A 22,424-nucleotide genomic window follows, 5' to 3' on the forward strand; every position below is an offset into this window, starting at 1 on the left:
AATTCGAGCCTCACCTGGGGCATACCTTTAAGTCGTAACAGCTGACAGCATCTGGAGGCTAGATTTCAGATGTATCAGCTACGCCAACAAGTTTAATGTGCATTATATGCGGTAGGTGCGTCTTCCTCGGTAGTATAGTGGTTAGTATCCCCGCCTGTCACGCGGGAGACCGGGGTTCGATTCCCCGCCGGGGAGGCGCGACTTTTATCTCACAAATCTGCTCGAGTGTTGCGCGTGTGGGGTGGAAGAGCATTAACTTTGCCATTAACTTGCTGCAAAATGCTACATCGTAGGAAGTAGTTCTCGCATTCCTCACACTTTCTAATTATGGGGTTCGCTGTTAATGCCGACTCTCCACGCGTAGTAATCGATCTCGACACAATCAGCAAAAGATATAATTTTAGCAGAGCGTGGTTTCGATCCACGGACCTCTGGGTTATGGGCCCAGCACGCTTCCACTGCGCCACTCTGCTGTGTGGGGGTGTTCTAGCTCTTCGTCACATCACGTGGGACACTTGGACAGTGTTGTCTGCGTGGCTTTCACACGCGTACATTTAATTGCGCAACATCTCCTACAGCTCTCAGCTTGACTTGTCTCGACTTTGCTCGACTGACGCTACGCTGACGCTTGCAGGCAGCGGCATTTACCACCATCACCTCGACATGCAGCTGCGAGATGCACAGGAATAACACTGCACTCCTCGATGCGGCGACATACGAAATCCACTGCCGAGCTGCGCGTTGGCAACTAACAAAATGCCGACCGTGCCAGGATCAGAAGCTGGAATCTTCCGATCCGTTGTCAGACGCGTTATCCCTTGCGCCATAGGGCCACGGACTGTGTCTCGTTCTACGAGACAAGTGCACCTCTCTAAGAAACGTGTTCTTCAGGGCTCTGCAAGCTCCCAAGGAAGGCACTTCTCGTCCAGCGGCGTGGTCGCGGTGCGCTTGCAGAGCTTGGACCTTGCCACATATCTGCGCCCGCTGTTCGACAGGTAGCAGGAGGCAAGGCGCGCGTTTTTCTGCGTTTTTTCGTTGACTAGAGGCAGTTGATGTGCATGTAAGCGTAGCATATGAAACACGAATAGCACGAAGCATTCGTAGTTAGGTGCCAAAGTCGCAGTGTGGCCGCAGGTGGCGATCGTATGTATTTGTGGCCACCACTGGTTTGCAGCAAAGTGAATATGGCTAATTGAGAGCGTTTGGCTGTAGCCCCAGTGGCGCAATTGGTTAGCGCACGGTACTTATAAGGCAGTAGCCGTGAGCAATGCCGGGGTTGTAATTCGAGCCTCACCTGGGGCATACCTTTAAGTCGTAACAGCTGACAGCATCTGGAGGCTAGATTTCAGATGTATCAGCTACGCCAACAAGTTTAATGTGCATTATATGCGGTAGGTGCGTCTTCCTCGGTAGTATAGTGGTTAGTATCCCCGCCTGTCACGCGGGAGACCGGGGTTCGATTCCCCGCCGGGGAGGCGCGACTTTTATCTCACAAATCTGCTCGAGTGTTGCGCGTGTGGGGTGGAAGAGCATTAACTTTGCCATTAACTTGCTGCAAAATGCTACATCGTAGGAAGTAGTTCTCGCATTCCTCACACTTTCTAATTATGGGGTTCGCTGTTAATGCCGACTCTCCACGCGTAGTAATCGATCTCGACACAATCAGCAAAAGATATAATTTTAGCAGAGCGTGGTTTCGATCCACGGACCTCTGGGTTATGGGCCCAGCACGCTTCCACTGCGCCACTCTGCTGTGTGGGGGTGTTCTAGCTCTTCGTCACATCACGTGGGACACTTGGACAGTGTTGTCTGCGTGGCTTTCACACGCGTACATTTAATTGCGCAACATCTCCTACAGCTCTCAGCTTGACTTGTCTCGACTTTGCTCGACTGACGCTACGCTGACGCTTGCAGGCAGCGGCATTTACCACCATCACCTCGACATGCAGCTGCGAGATGCACAGGAATAACACTGCACTCCTCGATGCGGCGACATACGAAATCCACTGCCGAGCTGCGCGTTGGCAACTAACAAAATGCCGACCGTGCCAGGATCAGAAGCTGGAATCTTCCGATCCGTTGTCAGACGCGTTATCCCTTGCGCCATAGGGCCACGGACTGTGTCTCGTTCTACGAGACAAGTGCACCTCTCTAAGAAACGTGTTCTTCAGGGCTCTGCAAGCTCCCAAGGAAGGCACTTCTCGTCCAGCGGCGTGGTCGCGGTGCGCTTGCAGAGCTTGGACCTTGCCACATATCTGCGCCCGCTGTTCGACAGGTAGCAGGAGGCAAGGCGCGCGTTTTTCTGCGTTTTTTCGTTGACTAGAGGCAGTTGATGTGCATGTAAGCGTAGCATATGAAACACGAACGAATAGCACGAAGCATTCGTAGTTAGGTGCCAAAGTCGCAGTGTGGCCGCAGGTGGCGATCGTATGTATTTGTGGCCACCACTGGTTTGCAGCAAAGTGAATATGGCTAATTGAGAGCGTTTGGCTGTAGCCCCAGTGGCGCAATTGGTTAGCGCACGGTACTTATAAGGCAGTAGCCGTGAGCAATGCCGGGGTTGTAATTCGAGCCTCACCTGGGGCATACTTTTATGTCGTAACAGCTGACAGCATCTGGAGGCTAGATTTCAGATGTATCAGCTACGCCAACAAGTTTAATGTGCATTATATGCGGTAGGTGCGTCTTCCTCGGTAGTATAGTGGTTAGTATCCCCGCCTGTCACGCGGGAGACCGGGGTTCGATTCCCCGCCGGGGAGGCGCGACTTTTATCTCACAAATCTGCTCGAGTGTTGCGCGTGTGGGGTGGAAGAGCATTAACTTTGCCATTAACTTGCTGCAAAATGCTACATCGTAGGAAGTAGTTCTCGCATTCCTCACACTTTCTAATTATGGGGTTCGCTGTTAATGCCGACTCTCCACGCGTAGTAATCGATCTCGACACAATCAGCAAAAGATATAATTTTAGCAGAGCGTGGTTTCGATCCACGGACCTCTGGGTTATGGGCCCAGCACGCTTCCACTGCGCCACTCTGCTGTGTGGGGGTGTTCTAGCTCTTCGTCACATCACGTGGGACACTTGGACAGTGTTGTCTGCGTGGCTTTCACACGCGTACATTTAATTGCGCAACATCTCCTACAGCTCTCAGCTTGACTTGTCTCGACTTTGCTCGACTGACGCTACGCTGACGCTTGCAGGCAGCGGCATTTACCACCATCACCTCGACATGCAGCTGCGAGATGCACAGGAATAACACTGCACTCCTCGATGCGGCGACATACGAAATCCACTGCCGAGCTGCGCGTTGGCAACTAACAAAATGCCGACCGTGCCAGGATCAGAAGCTGGAATCTTCCGATCCGTTGTCAGACGCGTTATCCCTTGCGCCATAGGGCCACGGACTGTGTCTCGTTCTACGAGACAAGTGCACCTCTCTAAGAAACGTGTTCTTCAGGGCTCTGCAAGCTCCCAAGGAAGGCACTTCTCGTCCAGCGGCGTGGTCGCGGTGCGCTTGCAGAGCTTGGACCTTGCCACATATCTGCGCCCGCTGTTCGACAGGTAGCAGGAGGCAAGGCGCGCGTTTTTCTGCGTTTTTTCGTTGACTAGAGGCAGTTGATGTGCATGTAAGCGTAGCATATGAAACACGAATAGCACGAAGCATTCGTAGTTAGGTGCCAAAGTCGCAGTGTGGCCGCAGGTGGCGATCGTATGTATTTGTGGCCACCACTGGTTTGCAGCAAAGTGAATATGGCTAATTGAGAGCGTTTGGCTGTAGCCCCAGTGGCGCAATTGGTTAGCGCACGGTACTTATAAGGCAGTAGCCGTGAGCAATGCCGGGGTTGTAATTCGAGCCTCACCTGGGGCATACTTTTATGTCGTAACAGCTGACAGCATCTGGAGGCTAGATTTCAGATGTATCAGCTACGCCAACAAGTTTAATGTGCATTATATGCGGTAGGTGCGTCTTCCTCGGTAGTATAGTGGTTAGTATCCCCGCCTGTCACGCGGGAGACCGGGGTTCGATTCCCCGCCGGGGAGGCGCGACTTTTATCTCACAAATCTGCTCGAGTGTTGCGCGTGTGGGGTGGAAGAGCATTAACTTTGCCATTAACTTGCTGCAAAATGCTACATCGTAGGAAGTAGTTCTCGCATTCCTCACACTTTCTAATTATGGGGTTCGCTGTTAATGCCGACTCTCCACGCGTAGTAATCGATCTCGACACAATCAGCAAAAGATATAATTTTAGCAGAGCGTGGTTTCGATCCACGGACCTCTGGGTTATGGGCCCAGCACGCTTCCACTGCGCCACTCTGCTGTGTGGGGGTGTTCTAGCTCTTCGTCACATCACGTGGGACACTTGGACAGTGTTGTCTGCGTGGCTTTCACACGCGTACATTTAATTGCGCAACATCTCCTACAGCTCTCAGCTTGACTTGTCTCGACTTTGCTCGACTGACGCTACGCTGACGCTTGCAGGCAGCGGCATTTACCACCATCACCTCGACATGCAGCTGCGAGATGCACAGGAATAACACTGCACTCCTCGATGCGGCGACATACGAAATCCACTGCCGAGCTGCGCGTTGGCAACTAACAAAATGCCGACCGTGCCAGGATCAGAAGCTGGAATCTTCCGATCCGTTGTCAGACGCGTTATCCCTTGCGCCATAGGGCCACGGACTGTGTCTCGTTCTACGAGACAAGTGCACCTCTCTAAGAAACGTGTTCTTCAGGGCTCTGCAAGCTCCCAAGGAAGGCACTTCTCGTCCAGCGGCGTGGTCGCGGTGCGCTTGCAGAGCTTGGACCTTGCCACATATCTGCGCCCGCTGTTCGACAGGTAGCAGGAGGCAAGGCGCGCGTTTTTCTGCGTTTTTTCGTTGACTAGAGGCAGTTGATGTGCATGTAAGCGTAGCATATGAAACACGAATAGCACGAAGCATTCGTAGTTAGGTGCCAAAGTCGCAGTGTGGCCGCAGGTGGCGATCGTATGTATTTGTGGCCACCACTGGTTTGCAGCAAAGTGAATATGGCTAATTGAGAGCGTTTGGCTGTAGCCCCAGTGGCGCAATTGGTTAGCGCACGGTACTTATAAGGCAGTAGCCGTGAGCAATGCCGGGGTTGTAATTCGAGCCTCACCTGGGGCATACTTTTATGTCGTAACAGCTGACAGCATCTGGAGGCTAGATTTCAGATGTATCAGCTACGCCAACAAGTTTAATGTGCATTATATGCGGTAGGTGCGTCTTCCTCGGTAGTATAGTGGTTAGTATCCCCGCCTGTCACGCGGGAGACCGGGGTTCGATTCCCCGCCGGGGAGGCGCGACTTTTATCTCACAAATCTGCTCGAGTGTTGCGCGTGTGGGGTGGAAGAGCATTAACTTTGCCATTAACTTGCTGCAAAATGCTACATCGTAGGAAGTAGTTCTCGCATTCCTCACACTTTCTAATTATGGGGTTCGCTGTTAATGCCGACTCTCCACGCGTAGTAATCGATCTCGACACAATCAGCAAAAGATATAATTTTAGCAGAGCGTGGTTTCGATCCACGGACCTCTGGGTTATGGGCCCAGCACGCTTCCACTGCGCCACTCTGCTGTGTGGGGGTGTTCTAGCTCTTCGTCACATCACGTGGGACACTTGGACAGTGTTGTCTGCGTGGCTTTCACACGCGTACATTTAATTGCGCAACATCTCCTACAGCTCTCAGCTTGACTTGTCTCGACTTTGCTCGACTGACGCTTGCAGGCAGCGGCATTTACCACCATCACCTCGACATGCAGCTGCGAGATGCACAGGAATAACACTGCACTCCTCGATGCGGCGACATACGAAATCCACTGCCGAGCTGCGCGTTGGCAACTAACAAAATGCCGACCGTGCCAGGATCAGAAGCTGGAATCTTCCGATCCGTTGTCAGACGCGTTATCCCTTGCGCCATAGGGCCACGGACTGTGTCTCGTTCTACGAGACAAGTGCACCTCTCTAAGAAACGTGTTCTTCAGGGCTCTGCAAGCTCCCAAGGAAGGCACTTCTCGTCCAGCGGCGTGGTCGCGGTGCGCTTGCAGAGCTTGGACCTTGCCACATATCCACTAGATCGCGTGTTCAGGTAGCAGGAGGCAAGGCGCGCGTTTTTCTGCGTTTTTTCGTTGACTAGAGGCAGTTGATGTGCATGTAAGCGTAGCATATGAAACACGAATAGCACGAAGCATTCGTAGTTAGGTGCCAAAGTCGCAGTGTGGCCGCAGGTGGCGATCGTATGTATTTGTGGCCACCACTGGTTTGCAGCAAAGTGAATATGGCTAATTGAGAGCGTTTGGCTGTAGCCCCAGTGGCGCAATTGGTTAGCGCACGGTACTTATAAGGCAGTAGCCGTGAGCAATGCCGGGGTTGTAATTCGAGCCTCACCTGGGGCATACTTTTATGTCGTAACAGCTGACAGCATCTGGAGGCTAGATTTCAGATGTATCAGCTACGCCAACAAGTTTAATGTGCATTATATGCGGTAGGTGCGTCTTCCTCGGTAGTATAGTGGTTAGTATCCCCGCCTGTCACGCGGGAGACCGGGGTTCGATTCCCCGCCGGGGAGGCGCGACTTTTATCTCACAAATCTGCTCGAGTGTTGCGCGTGTGGGGTGGAAGAGCATTAACTTTGCCATTAACTTGCTGCAAAATGCTACATCGTAGGAAGTAGTTCTCGCATTCCTCACACTTTCTAATTATGGGGTTCGCTGTTAATGCCGACTCTCCACGCGTAGTAATCGATCTCGACACAATCAGCAAAAGATATAATTTTAGCAGAGCGTGGTTTCGATCCACGGACCTCTGGGTTATGGGCCCAGCACGCTTCCACTGCGCCACTCTGCTGTGTGGGGGTGTTCTAGCTCTTCGTCACATCACGTGGGACACTTGGACAGTGTTGTCTGCGTGGCTTTCACACGCGTACATTTAATTGCGCAACATCTCCTACAGCTCTCAGCTTGACTTGTCTCGACTTTGCTCGACTGACGCTACGCTGACGCTTGCAGGCAGCGGCATTTACCACCATCACCTCGACATGCAGCTGCGAGATGCACAGGAATAACACTGCACTCCTCGATGCGGCGACATACGAAATCCACTGCCGAGCTGCGCGTTGGCAACTAACAAAATGCCGACCGTGCCAGGATCAGAAGCTGGAATCTTCCGATCCGTTGTCAGACGCGTTATCCCTTGCGCCATAGGGCCACGGACTGTGTCTCGTTCTACGAGACAAGTGCACCTCTCTAAGAAACGTGTTCTTCAGGGCTCTGCAAGCTCCCAAGGAAGGCACTTCTCGTCCAGCGGCGTGGTCGCGGTGCGCTTGCAGAGCTTGGACCTTGCCACATATCTGCGCCCGCTGTTCGACAGGTAGCAGGAGGCAAGGCGCGCGTTTTTCTGCGTTTTTTCGTTGACTAGAGGCAGTTGATGTGCATGTAAGCGTAGCATATGAAACACGAATAGCACGAAGCATTCGTAGTTAGGTGCCAAAGTCGCAGTGTGGCCGCAGGTGGCGATCGTATGTATTTGTGGCCACCACTGGTTTGCAGCAAAGTGAATATGGCTAATTGAGAGCGTTTGGCTGTAGCCCCAGTGGCGCAATTGGTTAGCGCACGGTACTTATAAGGCAGTAGCCGTGAGCAATGCCGGGGTTGTAATTCGAGCCTCACCTGGGGCATACTTTTATGTCGTAACAGCTGACAGCATCTGGAGGCTAGATTTCAGATGTATCAGCTACGCCAACAAGTTTAATGTGCATTATATGCGGTAGGTGCGTCTTCCTCGGTAGTATAGTGGTTAGTATCCCCGCCTGTCACGCGGGAGACCGGGGTTCGATTCCCCGCCGGGGAGGCGCGACTTTTATCTCACAAATCTGCTCGAGTGTTGCGCGTGTGGGGTGGAAGAGCATTAACTTTGCCATTAACTTGCTGCAAAATGCTACATCGTAGGAAGTAGTTCTCGCATTCCTCACACTTGCTAATTATGGGGTTCGCTGTTAATGCCGACTCTCCACGCGTAGTAATCGATCTCGACACAATCAGCAAAAGATATAATTTTAGCAGAGCGTGGTTTCGATCCACGGACCTCTGGGTTATGGGCCCAGCACGCTTCCACTGCGCCACTCTGCTGTGTGGGGGTGTTCTAGCTCTTCGTCACATCACGTGGGACACTTGGACAGTGTTGTCTGCGTGGCTTTCACACGCGTACATTTAATTGCGCAACATCTCCTACAGCTCTCAGCTTGACTTGTCTCGACTTTGCTCGACTGACGCTACGCTGACGCTTGCAGGCAGCGGCATTTACCACCATCACCTCGACATGCAGCTGCGAGATGCACAGGAATAACACTGCACTCCTCGATGCGGCGACATACGAAATCCACTGCCGAGCTGCGCGTTGGCAACTAACAAAATGCCGACCGTGCCAGGATCAGAAGCTGGAATCTTCCGATCCGTTGTCAGACGCGTTATCCCTTGCGCCATAGGGCCACGGACTGTGTCTCGTTCTACGAGACAAGTGCACCTCTCTAAGAAACGTGTTCTTCAGGGCTCTGCAAGCTCCCAAGGAAGGCACTTCTCGTCCAGCGGCGTGGTCGCGGTGCGCTTGCAGAGCTTGGACCTTGCCACATATCTGCGCCCGCTGTTCGACAGGTAGCAGGAGGCAAGGCGCGCGTTTTTCTGCGTTTTTTCGTTGACTAGAGGCAGTTGATGTGCATGTAAGCGTAGCATATGAAACACGAATAGCACGAAGCATTCGTAGTTAGGTGCCAAAGTCGCAGTGTGGCCGCAGGTGGCGATCGTATGTATTTGTGGCCACCACTGGTTTGCAGCAAAGTGAATATGGCTAATTGAGAGCGTTTGGCTGTAGCCCCAGTGGCGCAATTGGTTAGCGCACGGTACTTATAAGGCAGTAGCCGTGAGCAATGCCGGGGTTGTAATTCGAGCCTCACCTGGGGCATACTTTTATGTCGTAACAGCTGACAGCATCTGGAGGCTAGATTTCAGATGTATCAGCTACGCCAACAAGTTTAATGTGCATTATATGCGGTAGGTGCGTCTTCCTCGGTAGTATAGTGGTTAGTATCCCCGCCTGTCACGCGGGAGACCGGGGTTCGATTCCCCGCCGGGGAGGCGCGACTTTTATCTCACAAATCTGCTCGAGTGTTGCGCGTGTGGGGTGGAAGAGCATTAACTTTGCCATTAACTTGCTGCAAAATGCTACATCGTAGGAAGTAGTTCTCGCATTCCTCACACTTTCTAATTATGGGGTTCGCTGTTAATGCCGACTCTCCACGCGTAGTAATCGATCTCGACACAATCAGCAAAAGATATAATTTTAGCAGAGCGTGGTTTCGATCCACGGACCTCTGGGTTATGGGCCCAGCACGCTTCCACTGCGCCACTCTGCTGTGTGGGGGTGTTCTAGCTCTTCGTCACATCACGTGGGACACTTGGACAGTGTTGTCTGCGTGGCTTTCACACGCGTACATTTAATTGCGCAACATCTCCTACAGCTCTCAGCTTGACTTGTCTCGACTTTGCTCGACTGACGCTACGCTGACGCTTGCAGGCAGCGGCATTTACCACCATCACCTCGACATGCAGCTGCGAGATGCACAGGAATAACACTGCACTCCTCGATGCGGCGACATACGAAATCCACTGCCGAGCTGCGCGTTGGCAACTAACAAAATGCCGACCGTGCCAGGATCAGAAGCTGGAATCTTCCGATCCGTTGTCAGACGCGTTATCCCTTGCGCCATAGGGCCACGGACTGTGTCTCGTTCTACGAGACAAGTGCACCTCTCTAAGAAACGTGTTCTTCAGGGCTCTGCAAGCTCCCAAGGAAGGCACTTCTCGTCCAGCGGCGTGGTCGCGGTGCGCTTGCAGAGCTTGGACCTTGCCACATATCTGCGCCCGCTGTTCGACAGGTAGCAGGAGGCAAGGCGCGCGTTTTTCTGCGTTTTTTCGTTGACTAGAGGCAGTTGATGTGCATGTAAGCGTAGCATATGAAACACGAATAGCACGAAGCATTCGTAGTTAGGTGCCAAAGTCGCAGTGTGGCCGCAGGTGGCGATCGTATGTATTTGTGGCCACCACTGGTTTGCAGCAAAGTGAATATGGCTAATTGAGAGCGTTTGGCTGTAGCCCCAGTGGCGCAATTGGTTAGCGCACGGTACTTATAAGGCAGTAGCCGTGAGCAATGCCGGGGTTGTAATTCGAGCCTCACCTGGGGCATACTTTTATGTCGTAACAGCTGACAGCATCTGGAGGCTAGATTTCAGATGTATCAGCTACGCCAACAAGTTTAATGTGCATTATATGCGGTAGGTGCGTCTTCCTCGGTAGTATAGTGGTTAGTATCCCCGCCTGTCACGCGGGAGACCGGGGTTCGATTCCCCGCCGGGGAGGCGCGACTTTTATCTCACAAATCTGCTCGAGTGTTGCGCGTGTGGGGTGGAAGAGCATTAACTTTGCCATTAACTTGCTGCAAAATGCTACATCGTAGGAAGTAGTTCTCGCATTCCTCACACTTTCTAATTATGGGGTTCGCTGTTAATGCCGACTCTCCACGCGTAGTAATCGATCTCGACACAATCAGCAAAAGATATAATTTTAGCAGAGCGTGGTTTCGATCCACGGACCTCTGGGTTATGGGCCCAGCACGCTTCCACTGCGCCACTCTGCTGTGTGGGGGTGTTCTAGCTCTTCGTCACATCACGTGGGACACTTGGACAGTGTTGTCTGCGTGGCTTTCACACGCGTACATTTAATTGCGCAACATCTCCTACAGCTCTCAGCTTGACTTGTCTCGACTTTGCTCGACTGACGCTTGCAGGCAGCGGCATTTACCACCATCACCTCGACATGCAGCTGCGAGATGCACAGGAATAACACTGCACTCCTCGATGCGGCGACATACGAAATCCACTGCCGAGCTGCGCGTTGGCAACTAACAAAATGCCGACCGTGCCAGGATCAGAAGCTGGAATCTTCCGATCCGTTGTCAGACGCGTTATCCCTTGCGCCATAGGGCCACGGACTGTGTCTCGTTCTACGAGACAAGTGCACCTCTCTAAGAAACGTGTTCTTCAGGGCTCTGCAAGCTCCCAAGGAAGGCACTTCTCGTCCAGCGGCGTGGTCGCGGTGCGCTTGCAGAGCTTGGACCTTGCCACATATCTGCGCCCGCTGTTCGACAGGTAGCAGGAGGCAAGGCGCGCGTTTTTCTGCGTTTTTTCGTTGACTAGAGGCAGTTGATGTGCATGTAAGCGTAGCATATGAAACACGAATAGCACGAAGCATTCGTAGTTAGGTGCCAAAGTCGCAGTGTGGCCGCAGGTGGCGATCGTATGTATTTGTGGCCACCACTGGTTTGCAGCAAAGTGAATATGGCTAATTGAGAGCGTTTGGCTGTAGCCCCAGTGGCGCAATTGGTTAGCGCACGGTACTTATAAGGCAGTAGCCGTGAGCAATGCCGGGGTTGTAATTCGAGCCTCACCTGGGGCATACTTTTATGTCGTAACAGCTGACAGCATCTGGAGGCTAGATTTCAGATGTATCAGCTACGCCAACAAGTTTAATGTGCATTATATGCGGTAGGTGCGTCTTCCTCGGTAGTATAGTGGTTAGTATCCCCGCCTGTCACGCGGGAGACCGGGGTTCGATTCCCCGCCGGGGAGGCGCGACTTTTATCTCACAAATCTGCTCGAGTGTTGCGCGTGTGGGGTGGAAGAGCATTAACTTTGCCATTAACTTGCTGCAAAATGCTACATCGTAGGAAGTAGTTCTCGCATTCCTCACACTTTCTAATTATGGGGTTCGCTGTTAATGCCGACTCTCCACGCGTAGTAATCGATCTCGACACAATCAGCAAAAGATATAATTTTAGCAGAGCGTGGTTTCGATCCACGGACCTCTGGGTTATGGGCCCAGCACGCTTCCACTGCGCCACTCTGCTGTGTGGGGGTGTTCTAGCTCTTCGTCACATCACGTGGGACACTTGGACAGTGTTGTCTGCGTGGCTTTCACACGCGTACATTTAATTGCGCAACATCTCCTACAGCTCTCAGCTTGACTTGTCTCGACTTTGCTCGACTGACGCTTGCAGGCAGCGGCATTTACCACCATCACCTCGACATGCAGCTGCGAGATGCACAGGAATAACACTGCACTCCTCGATGCGGCGACATACGAAATCCACTGCCGAGCTGCGCGTTGGCAACTAACAAAATGCCGACCGTGCCAGGATCAGAAGCTGGAATCTTCCGATCCGTTGTCAGACGCGTTATCCCTTGCGCCATAGGGCCACGGACTGTGTCTCGTTCTACGAGACAAGTGCACCTCTCTAAGAAACGTGTTCTTCAGGGCTCTGCAAGCTCCCAAGGAAGGCACTTCTCGTCCAGCGGCGTGGTCGCGGTGCGCTTGCAGAGCTTGGACCTTGCCACATATCTGCGCCCGCTGTTCGACAGGTAGCAGGAGGCAAGGCGCGCGTTTTTCTGCGTTTTTTCGTTGACTAGAGGCAGTTGATGTGCATGTAAGCGTAGCATATGAAACACGAATAGCACGAAGCATTCGTAGTTAGGTGCCAAAGTCGCAGTGTGGCCGCAGGTGGCGATCGTATGTATTTGTGGCCACCACTGGTTTGCAGCAAAGTGAATATGGCTAATTGAGAGCGTTTGGCTGTAGCCCCAGTGGCGCAATTGGTTAGCGCACGGTACTTATAAGGCAGTAGCCGTGAGCAATGCCGGGGTTGTAATTCGAGCCTCACCTGGGGCATACTTTTATGTCGTAACAGCTGACAGCATCTGGAGGCTAGATTTCAGATGTATCAGCTACGCCAACAAGTTTAATGTGCATTATATGCGGTAGGTGCGTCTTCCTCGGTAGTATAGTGGTTAGTATCCCCGCCTGTCACGCGGGAGACCGGGGTTCGATTCCCCGCCGGGGAGGCGCGACTTTTATCTCACAAATCTGCTCGAGTGTTGCGCGTGTGGGGTGGAAGAGCATTAACTTTGCCATTAACTTGCTGCAAAATGCTACATCGTAGGAAGTAGTTCTCGCATTCCTCACACTTTCTAATTATGGGGTTCGCTGTTAATGCCGACTCTCCACGCGTAGTAATCGATCTCGACACAATCAGCAAAAGATATAATTTTAGCAGAGCGTGGTTTCGATCCACGGACCTCTGGGTTATGGGCCCAGCACGCTTCCACTGCGCCACTCTGCTGTGTGGGGGTGTTCTAGCTCTTCGTCACATCACGTGGGACACTTGGACAGTGTTGTCTGCGTGGCTTTCACACGCGTACATTTAATTGCGCAACATCTCCTACAGCTCTCAGCTTGACTTGTCTCGACTTTGCTCGACTGACGCTACGCTGACGCTTGCAGGCAGCGGCATTTACCACCATCACCTCGACATGCAGCTGCGAGATGCACAGGAATAACACTGCACTCCTCGATGCGGCGACATACGAAATCCACTGCCGAGCTGCGCGTTGGCAACTAACAAAATGCCGACCGTGCCAGGATCAGAAGCTGGAATCTTCCGATCCGTTGTCAGACGCGTTATCCCTTGCGCCATAGGGCCACGGACTGTGTCTCGTTCTACGAGACAAGTGCACCTCTCTAAGAAACGTGTTCTTCAGGGCTCTGCAAGCTCCCAAGGAAGGCACTTCTCGTCCAGCGGCGTGGTCGCGGTGCGCTTGCAGAGCTTGGACCTTGCCACATATCTGCGCCCGCTGTTCGACAGGTAGCAGGAGGCAAGGCGCGCGTTTTTCTGCGTTTTTTCGTTGACTAGAGGCAGTTGATGTGCATGTAAGCGTAGCATATGAAACACGAATAGCACGAAGCATTCGTAGTTAGGTGCCAAAGTCGCAGTGTGGCCGCAGGTGGCGATCGTATGTATTTGTGGCCACCACTGGTTTGCAGCAAAGTGAATATGGCTAATTGAGAGCGTTTGGCTGTAGCCCCAGTGGCGCAATTGGTTAGCGCACGGTACTTATAAGGCAGTAGCCGTGAGCAATGCCGGGGTTGTAATTCGAGCCTCACCTGGGGCATACTTTTATGTCGTAACAGCTGACAGCATCTGGAGGCTAGATTTCAGATGTATCAGCTACGCCAACAAGTTTAATGTGCATTATATGCGGTAGGTGCGTCTTCCTCGGTAGTATAGTGGTTAGTATCCCCGCCTGTCACGCGGGAGACCGGGGTTCGATTCCCCGCCGGGGAGGCGCGACTTTTATCTCACAAATCTGCTCGAGTGTTGCGCGTGTGGGGTGGAAGAGCATTAACTTTGCCATTAACTTGCTGCAAAATGCTACATCGTAGGAAGTAGTTCTCGCATTCCTCACACTTTCTAATTATGGGGTTCGCTGTTAATGCCGACTCTCCACGCGTAGTAATCGATCTCGACACAATCAGCAAAAGATATAATTTTAGCAGAGCGTGGTTTCGATCCACGGACCTCTGGGTTATGGGCCCAGCACGCTTCCACTGCGCCACTCTGCTGTGTGGGGGTGTTCTAGCTCTTCGTCACATCACGTGGGACACTTGGACAGTGTTGTCTGCGTGGCTTTCACACGCGTACATTTAATTGCGCAACATCTCCTACAGCTCTCAGCTTGACTTGTCTCGACTTTGCTCGACTGACGCTTGCAGGCAGCGGCATTTACCACCATCACCTCGACATGCAGCTGCGAGATGCACAGGAATAACACTGCACTCCTCGATGCGGCGACATACGAAATCCACTGCCGAGCTGCGCGTTGGCAACTAACAAAATGCCGACCGTGCCAGGATCAGAAGCTGGAATCTTCCGATCCGTTGTCAGACGCGTTATCCCTTGCGCCATAGGGCCACGGACTGTGTCTCGTTCTACGAGACAAGTGCACCTCTCTAAGAAACGTGTTCTTCAGGGCTCTGCAAGCTCCCAAGGAAGGCACTTCTCGTCCAGCGGCGTGGTCGCGGTGCGCTTGCAGAGCTTGGACCTTGCCACATATCTGCGCCCGCTGTTCGACAGGTAGCAGGAGGCAAGGCGCGCGTTTTTCTGCGTTTTTTCGTTGACTAGAGGCAGTTGATGTGCATGTAAGCGTAGCATATGAAACACGAATAGCACGAAGCATTCGTAGTTAGGTGCCAAAGTCGCAGTGTGGCCGCAGGTGGCGATCGTATGTATTTGTGGCCACCACTGGTTTGCAGCAAAGTGAATATGGCTAATTGAGAGCGTTTGGCTGTAGCCCCAGTGGCGCAATTGGTTAGCGCACGGTACTTATAAGGCAGTAGCCGTGAGCAATGCCGGGGTTGTAATTCGAGCCTCACCTGGGGCATACTTTTATGTCGTAACAGCTGACAGCATCTGGAGGCTAGATTTCAGATGTATCAGCTACGCCAACAAGTTTAATGTGCATGATATGCGGTAGGTGCGTCTTCCTCGGTAGTATAGTGGTTAGTATCCCCGCCTGTCACGCGGGAGACCGGGGTTCGATTCCCCGCCGGGGAGGCGCGACTTTTATCTCACAAATCTGCTCGAGTGTTGCGCGTGTGGGGTGGAAGAGCATTAACTTTGCCATTAACTTGCTGCAAAATGCTACATCGTAGGAAGTAGTACACTAGATCGCGTGTTTTCTAATTATGGGGTTCGCTGTTAATGCCGACTCTCCACGCGTAGTAATCGATCTCGACACAATCAGCAAAAGATATAATTTTAGCAGAGCGTGGTTTCGATCCACGGACCTCTGGGTTATGGGCCCAGCACGCTTCCACTGCGCCACTCTGCTGTGTGGGGGTGTTCTAGCTCTTCGTCACATCACGTGGGACACTTGGACAGTGTTGTCTGCGTGGCTTTCACACGCGTACATTTAATTGCGCAACATCTCCTACAGCTCTCAGCTTGACTTGTCTCGACTTTGCTCGACTGACGCTACGCTGACGCTTGCAGGCAGCGGCATTTACCACCATCACCTCGACATGCAGCTGCGAGATGCACAGGAATAACACTGCACTCCTCGATGCGGCGACATACGAAATCCACTGCCGAGCTGCGCGTTGGCAACTAACAAAATGCCGACCGTGCCAGGATCAGAAGCTGGAATCTTCCGATCCGTTGTCAGACGCGTTATCCCTTGCGCCATAGGGCCACGGACTGTGTCTCGTTCTACGAGACAAGTGCACCTCTCTAAGAAACGTGTTCTTCAGGGCTCTGCAAGCTCCCAAGGAAGGCACTTCTCGTCCAGCGGCGTGGTCGCGGTGCGCTTGCAGAGCTTGGACCTTGCCACATATCTGCGCCCGCTGTTCGACAGGTAGCAGGAGGCAAGGCGCGCGTTTTCTTCTGCGTTTTTTCGTTGACTAGAGGCAGTTGATGTGCATGTAAGCGTAGCATATGAAACACGAATAGCACGAAGCATTCGTAGTTAGGTGCCAAAGTCGCAGTGTGGCCGCAGGTGGCGATCGTATGTATTTGTGGCCACCACTGGTTTGCAGCAAAGTGAATATGGCTAATTGAGAGCGTTTGGCTGTAGCCCCAGTGGCGCAATTGGTTAGCGCACGGTACTTATAAGGCAGTAGCCGTGAGCAATGCCGGGGTTGTAATTCGAGCCTCACCTGGGGCATACTTTTATGTCGTAACAGCTGACAGCATCTGGAGGCTAGATTTCAGATGTATCAGCTACGCCAACAAGTTAATGTGCATTATATGCGGTAGGTGCGTCTTCCTCGGTAGTATAGTGGTTAGTATCCCCGCCTGTCACGCGGGAGACCGGGGTTCGATTCCCCGCCGGGGAGGCGCGACTTTTATCTCACAAATCTGCTCGAGTGTTGCGCGTGTGGGGTGGAAGAGCATTAACTTTGCCATTAACTTGCTGCAAAATGCTACATCGTAGGAAGTAGTTCTCGCATTCCTCACACTTTCTAATTATGGGGTTCGCTGTTAATGCCGACTCTCCACGCGTAGTAATCGATCTCGACACAATCAGCAAAAGATATAATTTTAGCAGAGCGTGGTTTCGATCCACGGACCTCTGGGTTATGGGCCCAGCACGCTTCCACTGCGCCACTCTGCTGTGTGGGGGTGTTCTAGCTCTTCGTCACATCACGTGGGACACTTGGACAGTGTTGTCTGCGTGGCTTTCACACGCGTACATTTAATTGCGCAACATCTCCTACAGCTCTCAGCTTGACTTGTCTCGACTTTGCTCGACTGACGCTACGCTGACGCTTGCAGGCAGCGGCATTTACCACCATCACCTCGACATGCAGCTGCGAGATGCACAGGAATAACACTGCACTCCTCGATGCGGCGACATACGAAATCCACTGCCGAGCTGCGCGTTGGCAACTAACAAAATGCCGACCGTGCCAGGATCAGAAGCTGGAATCTTCCGATCCGTTGTCAGACGCGTTATCCCTTGCGCCATAGGGCCACGGACTGTGTCTCGTTCTACGAGACAAGTGCACCTCTCTAAGAAACGTGTTCTTCAGGGCTCTGCAAGCTCCCAAGGAAGGCACTTCTCGTCCAGCGGCGTGGTCGCGGTGCGCTTGCAGAGCTTGGACCTTGCCACATATCTGCGCCCGCTGTTCGACAGGTAGCAGGAGGCAAGGCGCGCGTTTTTCTGCGTTTTTTCGTTGACTAGAGGCAGTTGATGTGCATGTAAGCGTAGCATATGAAACACGAATAGCACGAAGCATTCGTAGTTAGGTGCCAAAGTCGCAGTGTGGCCGCAGGTGGCGATCGTATGTATTTGTGGCCACCACTGGTTTGCAGCAAAGTGAATATGGCTAATTGAGAGCGTTTGGCTGTAGCCCCAGTGGCGCAATTGGTTAGCGCACGGTACTTATAAGGCAGTAGCCGTGAGCAATGCCGGGGTTGTAATTCGAGCCTCACCTGGGGCATACTTTTATGTCGTAACAGCTGACAGCATCTGGAGGCTAGATTTCAGATGTATCAGCTACGCCAACAAGTTTAATGTGCATTATATGCGGTAGGTGCGTCTTCCTCGGTAGTATAGTGGTTAGTATCCCCGCCTGTCACGCGGGAGACCGGGGTTCGATTCCCCGCCGGGGAGGCGCGACTTTTATCTCACAAATCTGCTCGAGTGTTGCGCGTGTGGGGTGGAAGAGCATTAACTTTGCCATTAACTTGCTGCAAAATGCTACATCGTAGGAAGTAGTTCTCGCATTCCTCACACTTTCTAATTATGGGGTTCGCTGTTAATGCCGACTCTCCACGCGTAGTAATCGATCTCGACACAATCAGCAAAAGATATAATTTTAGCAGAGCGTGGTTTCGATCCACGGACCTCTGGGTTATGGGCCCAGCACGCTTCCACTGCGCCACTCTGCTGTGTGGGGGTGTTCTAGCTCTTCGTCACATCACGTGGGACACTTGGACAGTGTTGTCTGCGTGGCTTTCACACGCGTACATTTAATTGCGCAACATCTCCTACAGCTCTCAGCTTGACTTGTCTCGACTTTGCTCGACTGACGCTTGCAGGCAGCGGCATTTACCACCATCACCTCGACATGCAGCTGCGAGATGCACAGGAATAACACTGCACTCCTCGATGCGGCGACATACGAAATCCACTGCCGAGCTGCGCGTTGGCAACTAACAAAATGCCGACCGTGCCAGGATCAGAAGCTGGAATCTTCCGATCCGTTGTCAGACGCGTTATCCCTTGCGCCATAGGGCCACGGACTGTGTCTCGTTCTACGAGACAAGTGCACCTCTCTAAGAAACGTGTTCTTCAGGGCTCTGCAAGCTCCCAAGGAAGGCACTTCTCGTCCAGCGGCGTGGTCGCGGTGCGCTTGCAGAGCTTGGACCTTGCCACATATCTGCGCCCGCTGTTCGACAGGTAGCAGGAGGCAAGGCGCGCGTTTTTCTGCGTTTTTTCGTTGACTAGAGGCAGTTGATGTGCATGTAAGCGTAGCATATGAAACACGAATAGCACGAAGCATTCGTAGTTAGGTGCCAAAGTCGCAGTGTGGCCGCAGGTGGCGATCGTATGTATTTGTGGCCACCACTGGTTTGCAGCAAAGTGAATATGGCTAATTGAGAGCGTTTGGCTGTAGCCCCAGTGGCGCAATTGGTTAGCGCACGGTACTTATAAGGCAGTAGCCGTGAGCAATGCCGGGGTTGTAATTCGAGCCTCACCTGGGGCATACCTTTAAGTCGTAACAGCTGACAGCATCTGGAGGCTAGATTTCAGATGTATCAGCTACGCCAACAAGTTTAATGTGCATTATATGCGGTAGGTGCGTCTTCCTCGGTAGTATAGTGGTTAGTATCCCCGCCTGTCACGCGGGAGACCGGGGTTCGATTCCCCGCCGGGGAGGCGCGACTTTTATCTCACAAATCTGCTCGAGTGTTGCGCGTGTGGGGTGGAAGAGCATTAACTTTGCCATTAACTTGCTGCAAAATGCTACATCGTAGGAAGTAGTTCTCGCATTCCTCACACTTTCTAATTATGGGGTTCGCTGTTAATGCCGACTCTCCACGCGTAGTAATCGATCTCGACACAATCAGCAAAAGATATAATTTTAGCAGAGCGTGGTTTCGATCCACGGACCTCTGGGTTATGGGCCCAGCACGCTTCCACTGCGCCACTCTGCTGTGTGGGGGTGTTCTAGCTCTTCGTCACATCACGTGGGACACTTGGACAGTGTTGTCTGCGTGGCTTTCACACGCGTACATTTAATTGCGCAACATCTCCTACAGCTCTCAGCTTGACTTGTCTCGACTTTGCTCGACTGACGCTACGCTGACGCTTGCAGGCAGCGGCATTTACCACCATCACCTCGACATGCAGCTGCGAGATGCACAGGAATAACACTGCACTCCTCGATGCGGCGACATACGAAATCCACTGCCGAGCTGCGCGTTGGCAACTAACAAAATGCCGACCGTGCCAGGATCAGAAGCTGGAATCTTCCGATCCGTTGTCAGACGCGTTATCCCTTGCGCCATAGGGCCACGGACTGTGTCTCGTTCTACGAGACAAGTGCACCTCTCTAAGAAACGTGTTCTTCAGGGCTCTGCAAGCTCCCAAGGAAGGCACTTCTCGTCCAGCGGCGTGGTCGCGGTGCGCTTGCAGAGCTTGGACCTTGCCACATATCTGCGCCCGCTGTTCGACAGGTAGCAGGAGGCAAGGCGCGCGTTTTTCTGCGTTTTTTCGTTGACTAGAGGCAGTTGATGTGCATGTAAGCGTAGCATATGAAACACGAATAGCACGAAGCATTCGTAGTTAGGTGCCAAAGTCGCAGTGTGGCCGCAGGTGGCGATCGTATGTATTTGTGGCCACCACTGGTTTGCAGCAAAGTGAATATGGCTAATTGAGAGCGTTTGGCTGTAGCCCCAGTGGCGCAATTGGTTAGCGCACGGTACTTATAAGGCAGTAGCCGTGAGCAATGCCGGGGTTGTAATTCGAGCCTCACCTGGGGCATACTTTTATGTCGTAACAGCTGACAGCATCTGGAGGCTAGATTTCAGATGTATCAGCTACGCCAACAAGTTTAATGTGCATTATATGCGGTAGGTGCGTCTTCCTCGGTAGTATAGTGGTTAGTATCCCCGCCTGTCACGCGGGAGACCGGGGTTCGATTCCCCGCCGGGGAGGCGCGACTTTTATCTCACAAATCTGCTCGAGTGTTGCGCGTGTGGGGTGGAAGAGCATTAACTTTGCCATTAACTTGCTGCAAAATGCTACATCGTAGGAAGTAGTTCTCGCATTCCTCACACTTTCTAATTATGGGGTTCGCTGTTAATGCCGACTCTCCACGCGTAGTAATCGATCTCGACACAATCAGCAAAAGATATAATTTTAGCAGAGCGTGGTTTCGATCCACGGACCTCTGGGTTATGGGCCCAGCACGCTTCCACTGCGCCACTCTGCTGTGTGGGGGTGTTCTAGCTCTTCGTCACATCACGTGGGACACTTGGACAGTGTTGTCTGCGTGGCTTTCACACGCGTACATTTAATTGCGCAACATCTCCTACAGCTCTCAGCTTGACTTGTCTCGACTTTGCTCGACTGACGCTACGCTGACGCTTGCAGGCAGCGGCATTTACCACCATCACCTCGACATGCAGCTGCGAGATGCACAGGAATAACACTGCACTCCTCGATGCGGCGACATACGAAATCCACTGCCGAGCTGCGCGTTGGCAACTAACAAAATGCCGACCGTGCCAGGATCAGAAGCTGGAATCTTCCGATCCGTTGTCAGACGCGTTATCCCTTGCTCCATAGGGCCACGGACTGTGTCTCGTTCTACGAGACAAGTGCACCTCTCTAAGAAACGTGTTCTTCAGGGCTCTGCAAGCTCCCAAGGAAGGCACTTCTCGTCCAGCGGCGTGGTCGCGGTGCGCTTGCAGAGCTTGGACCTTGCCACATATCTGCGCCCGCTGTTCGACAGGTAGCAGGAGGCAAGGCGCGCGTTTTTCTGCGTTTTTTCGTTGACTAGAGGCAGTTGATGTGCATGTAAGCGTAGCATATGAAACACGAATAGCACGAAGCATTCGTAGTTAGGTGCCAAAGTCGCAGTGTGGCCGCAGGTGGCGATCGTATGTATTTGTGGCCACCACTGGTTTGCAGCAAAGTGAATATGGCTAATTGAGAGCGTTTGGCTGTAGCCCCAGTGGCGCAATTGGTTAGCGCACGGTACTTATAAGGCAGTAGCCGTGAGCAATGCCGGGGTTGTAATTCGAGCCTCACCTGGGGCATACTTTTATGTCGTAACAGCTGACAGCATCTGGAGGCTAGATTTCAGATGTATCAGCTACGCCAACAAGTTTAATGTGCATTATATGCGGTAGGTGCGTCTTCCTCGGTAGTATAGTGGTTAGTATCCCCGCCTGTCACGCGGGAGACCGGGGTTCGATTCCCCGCCGGGGAGGCGCGACTTTTATCTCACAAATCTGCTCGAGTGTTGCGCGTGTGGGGTGGAAGAGCATTAACTTTGCCATTAACTTGCTGCAAAATGCTACATCGTAGGAAGTAGTTCTCGCATTCCTCACACTTTCTAATTATGGGGTTCGCTGTTAATGCCGACTCTCCACGCGTAGTAATCGATCTCGACACAATCAGCAAAAGATATAATTTTAGCAGAGCGTGGTTTCGATCCACGGACCTCTGGGTTATGGGCCCAGCACGCTTCCACTGCGCCACTCTGCTGTGTGGGGGTGTTCTAGCTCTTCGTCACATCACGTGGGACACTTGGACAGTGTTGTCTGCGTGGCTTTCACACGCGTACATTTAATTGCGCAACATCTCCTACAGCTCTCAGCTTGACTTGTCTCGACTTTGCTCGACTGACGCTACGCTGACGCTTGCAGGCAGCGGCATTTACCACCATCACCTCGACATGCAGCTGCGAGATGCACAGGAATAACACTGCACTCCTCGATGCGGCGACA

At 52.6% G+C, this 22,424-nt stretch overlaps 36 non-coding genes across 36 annotated transcripts; 18 read left to right on the forward strand and 18 right to left on the reverse strand.

Moving 5' to 3' along the window:
- Positions 1-123: 123 nt before the first annotated feature.
- Trnad-guc (transfer RNA aspartic acid (anticodon GUC)) lies at positions 124-195 on the forward strand. The gene has a single exon. It is a non-coding gene; the product is annotated as a tRNA-Asp (tRNA).
- A 206-nt stretch (positions 196-401) lies between these two features.
- On the reverse strand, positions 402-473 carry Trnam-cau (transfer RNA methionine (anticodon CAU)). The gene has a single exon. It is a non-coding gene; the product is annotated as a tRNA-Met (tRNA).
- A 930-nt stretch (positions 474-1,403) lies between these two features.
- Positions 1,404-1,475, forward strand: Trnad-guc (transfer RNA aspartic acid (anticodon GUC)). The gene has a single exon. It is a non-coding gene; the product is annotated as a tRNA-Asp (tRNA).
- Positions 1,476-1,681: 206 nt separating this feature from the next.
- Trnam-cau (transfer RNA methionine (anticodon CAU)) lies at positions 1,682-1,753 on the reverse strand. Its single transcript has one exon. It is a non-coding gene; the product is annotated as a tRNA-Met (tRNA).
- Positions 1,754-2,687: 934 nt separating this feature from the next.
- Trnad-guc (transfer RNA aspartic acid (anticodon GUC)) lies at positions 2,688-2,759 on the forward strand. The gene has a single exon. It is a non-coding gene; the product is annotated as a tRNA-Asp (tRNA).
- A 206-nt stretch (positions 2,760-2,965) lies between these two features.
- Positions 2,966-3,037, reverse strand: Trnam-cau (transfer RNA methionine (anticodon CAU)). The gene has a single exon. It is a non-coding gene; the product is annotated as a tRNA-Met (tRNA).
- A 930-nt stretch (positions 3,038-3,967) lies between these two features.
- On the forward strand, positions 3,968-4,039 carry Trnad-guc (transfer RNA aspartic acid (anticodon GUC)). The gene has a single exon. It is a non-coding gene; the product is annotated as a tRNA-Asp (tRNA).
- A 206-nt stretch (positions 4,040-4,245) lies between these two features.
- Positions 4,246-4,317, reverse strand: Trnam-cau (transfer RNA methionine (anticodon CAU)). Its single transcript has one exon. It is a non-coding gene; the product is annotated as a tRNA-Met (tRNA).
- A 930-nt stretch (positions 4,318-5,247) lies between these two features.
- Trnad-guc (transfer RNA aspartic acid (anticodon GUC)) lies at positions 5,248-5,319 on the forward strand. Its single transcript has one exon. It is a non-coding gene; the product is annotated as a tRNA-Asp (tRNA).
- A 206-nt stretch (positions 5,320-5,525) lies between these two features.
- Trnam-cau (transfer RNA methionine (anticodon CAU)) lies at positions 5,526-5,597 on the reverse strand. Its single transcript has one exon. It is a non-coding gene; the product is annotated as a tRNA-Met (tRNA).
- Positions 5,598-6,516: 919 nt separating this feature from the next.
- Trnad-guc (transfer RNA aspartic acid (anticodon GUC)) lies at positions 6,517-6,588 on the forward strand. The gene has a single exon. It is a non-coding gene; the product is annotated as a tRNA-Asp (tRNA).
- Positions 6,589-6,794: 206 nt separating this feature from the next.
- Positions 6,795-6,866, reverse strand: Trnam-cau (transfer RNA methionine (anticodon CAU)). The gene has a single exon. It is a non-coding gene; the product is annotated as a tRNA-Met (tRNA).
- A 930-nt stretch (positions 6,867-7,796) lies between these two features.
- Positions 7,797-7,868, forward strand: Trnad-guc (transfer RNA aspartic acid (anticodon GUC)). Its single transcript has one exon. It is a non-coding gene; the product is annotated as a tRNA-Asp (tRNA).
- Positions 7,869-8,074: 206 nt separating this feature from the next.
- Trnam-cau (transfer RNA methionine (anticodon CAU)) lies at positions 8,075-8,146 on the reverse strand. Its single transcript has one exon. It is a non-coding gene; the product is annotated as a tRNA-Met (tRNA).
- A 930-nt stretch (positions 8,147-9,076) lies between these two features.
- Trnad-guc (transfer RNA aspartic acid (anticodon GUC)) lies at positions 9,077-9,148 on the forward strand. Its single transcript has one exon. It is a non-coding gene; the product is annotated as a tRNA-Asp (tRNA).
- Positions 9,149-9,354: 206 nt separating this feature from the next.
- Trnam-cau (transfer RNA methionine (anticodon CAU)) lies at positions 9,355-9,426 on the reverse strand. The gene has a single exon. It is a non-coding gene; the product is annotated as a tRNA-Met (tRNA).
- A 930-nt stretch (positions 9,427-10,356) lies between these two features.
- On the forward strand, positions 10,357-10,428 carry Trnad-guc (transfer RNA aspartic acid (anticodon GUC)). The gene has a single exon. It is a non-coding gene; the product is annotated as a tRNA-Asp (tRNA).
- Positions 10,429-10,634: 206 nt separating this feature from the next.
- On the reverse strand, positions 10,635-10,706 carry Trnam-cau (transfer RNA methionine (anticodon CAU)). Its single transcript has one exon. It is a non-coding gene; the product is annotated as a tRNA-Met (tRNA).
- Positions 10,707-11,625: 919 nt separating this feature from the next.
- Trnad-guc (transfer RNA aspartic acid (anticodon GUC)) lies at positions 11,626-11,697 on the forward strand. The gene has a single exon. It is a non-coding gene; the product is annotated as a tRNA-Asp (tRNA).
- Positions 11,698-11,903: 206 nt separating this feature from the next.
- Trnam-cau (transfer RNA methionine (anticodon CAU)) lies at positions 11,904-11,975 on the reverse strand. The gene has a single exon. It is a non-coding gene; the product is annotated as a tRNA-Met (tRNA).
- A 919-nt stretch (positions 11,976-12,894) lies between these two features.
- Positions 12,895-12,966, forward strand: Trnad-guc (transfer RNA aspartic acid (anticodon GUC)). Its single transcript has one exon. It is a non-coding gene; the product is annotated as a tRNA-Asp (tRNA).
- A 206-nt stretch (positions 12,967-13,172) lies between these two features.
- Positions 13,173-13,244, reverse strand: Trnam-cau (transfer RNA methionine (anticodon CAU)). Its single transcript has one exon. It is a non-coding gene; the product is annotated as a tRNA-Met (tRNA).
- A 930-nt stretch (positions 13,245-14,174) lies between these two features.
- On the forward strand, positions 14,175-14,246 carry Trnad-guc (transfer RNA aspartic acid (anticodon GUC)). The gene has a single exon. It is a non-coding gene; the product is annotated as a tRNA-Asp (tRNA).
- A 206-nt stretch (positions 14,247-14,452) lies between these two features.
- Trnam-cau (transfer RNA methionine (anticodon CAU)) lies at positions 14,453-14,524 on the reverse strand. The gene has a single exon. It is a non-coding gene; the product is annotated as a tRNA-Met (tRNA).
- A 919-nt stretch (positions 14,525-15,443) lies between these two features.
- Trnad-guc (transfer RNA aspartic acid (anticodon GUC)) lies at positions 15,444-15,515 on the forward strand. The gene has a single exon. It is a non-coding gene; the product is annotated as a tRNA-Asp (tRNA).
- A 205-nt stretch (positions 15,516-15,720) lies between these two features.
- Trnam-cau (transfer RNA methionine (anticodon CAU)) lies at positions 15,721-15,792 on the reverse strand. Its single transcript has one exon. It is a non-coding gene; the product is annotated as a tRNA-Met (tRNA).
- Positions 15,793-16,723: 931 nt separating this feature from the next.
- Trnad-guc (transfer RNA aspartic acid (anticodon GUC)) lies at positions 16,724-16,795 on the forward strand. Its single transcript has one exon. It is a non-coding gene; the product is annotated as a tRNA-Asp (tRNA).
- A 206-nt stretch (positions 16,796-17,001) lies between these two features.
- On the reverse strand, positions 17,002-17,073 carry Trnam-cau (transfer RNA methionine (anticodon CAU)). Its single transcript has one exon. It is a non-coding gene; the product is annotated as a tRNA-Met (tRNA).
- A 930-nt stretch (positions 17,074-18,003) lies between these two features.
- Trnad-guc (transfer RNA aspartic acid (anticodon GUC)) lies at positions 18,004-18,075 on the forward strand. Its single transcript has one exon. It is a non-coding gene; the product is annotated as a tRNA-Asp (tRNA).
- A 206-nt stretch (positions 18,076-18,281) lies between these two features.
- On the reverse strand, positions 18,282-18,353 carry Trnam-cau (transfer RNA methionine (anticodon CAU)). Its single transcript has one exon. It is a non-coding gene; the product is annotated as a tRNA-Met (tRNA).
- Positions 18,354-19,272: 919 nt separating this feature from the next.
- Trnad-guc (transfer RNA aspartic acid (anticodon GUC)) lies at positions 19,273-19,344 on the forward strand. The gene has a single exon. It is a non-coding gene; the product is annotated as a tRNA-Asp (tRNA).
- A 206-nt stretch (positions 19,345-19,550) lies between these two features.
- Positions 19,551-19,622, reverse strand: Trnam-cau (transfer RNA methionine (anticodon CAU)). Its single transcript has one exon. It is a non-coding gene; the product is annotated as a tRNA-Met (tRNA).
- A 930-nt stretch (positions 19,623-20,552) lies between these two features.
- Positions 20,553-20,624, forward strand: Trnad-guc (transfer RNA aspartic acid (anticodon GUC)). The gene has a single exon. It is a non-coding gene; the product is annotated as a tRNA-Asp (tRNA).
- A 206-nt stretch (positions 20,625-20,830) lies between these two features.
- On the reverse strand, positions 20,831-20,902 carry Trnam-cau (transfer RNA methionine (anticodon CAU)). Its single transcript has one exon. It is a non-coding gene; the product is annotated as a tRNA-Met (tRNA).
- Positions 20,903-21,832: 930 nt separating this feature from the next.
- Trnad-guc (transfer RNA aspartic acid (anticodon GUC)) lies at positions 21,833-21,904 on the forward strand. Its single transcript has one exon. It is a non-coding gene; the product is annotated as a tRNA-Asp (tRNA).
- A 206-nt stretch (positions 21,905-22,110) lies between these two features.
- On the reverse strand, positions 22,111-22,182 carry Trnam-cau (transfer RNA methionine (anticodon CAU)). Its single transcript has one exon. It is a non-coding gene; the product is annotated as a tRNA-Met (tRNA).
- Between the last annotated feature and the right edge of the window lie 242 nt (positions 22,183-22,424).

Source organism: Schistocerca gregaria, unplaced genomic scaffold (genome assembly GCF_023897955.1).
Source record: "Schistocerca gregaria isolate iqSchGreg1 unplaced genomic scaffold, iqSchGreg1.2 ptg001279l, whole genome shotgun sequence".
NCBI classification, from domain to species: domain Eukaryota; kingdom Metazoa; phylum Arthropoda; class Insecta; order Orthoptera; family Acrididae; genus Schistocerca; species Schistocerca gregaria.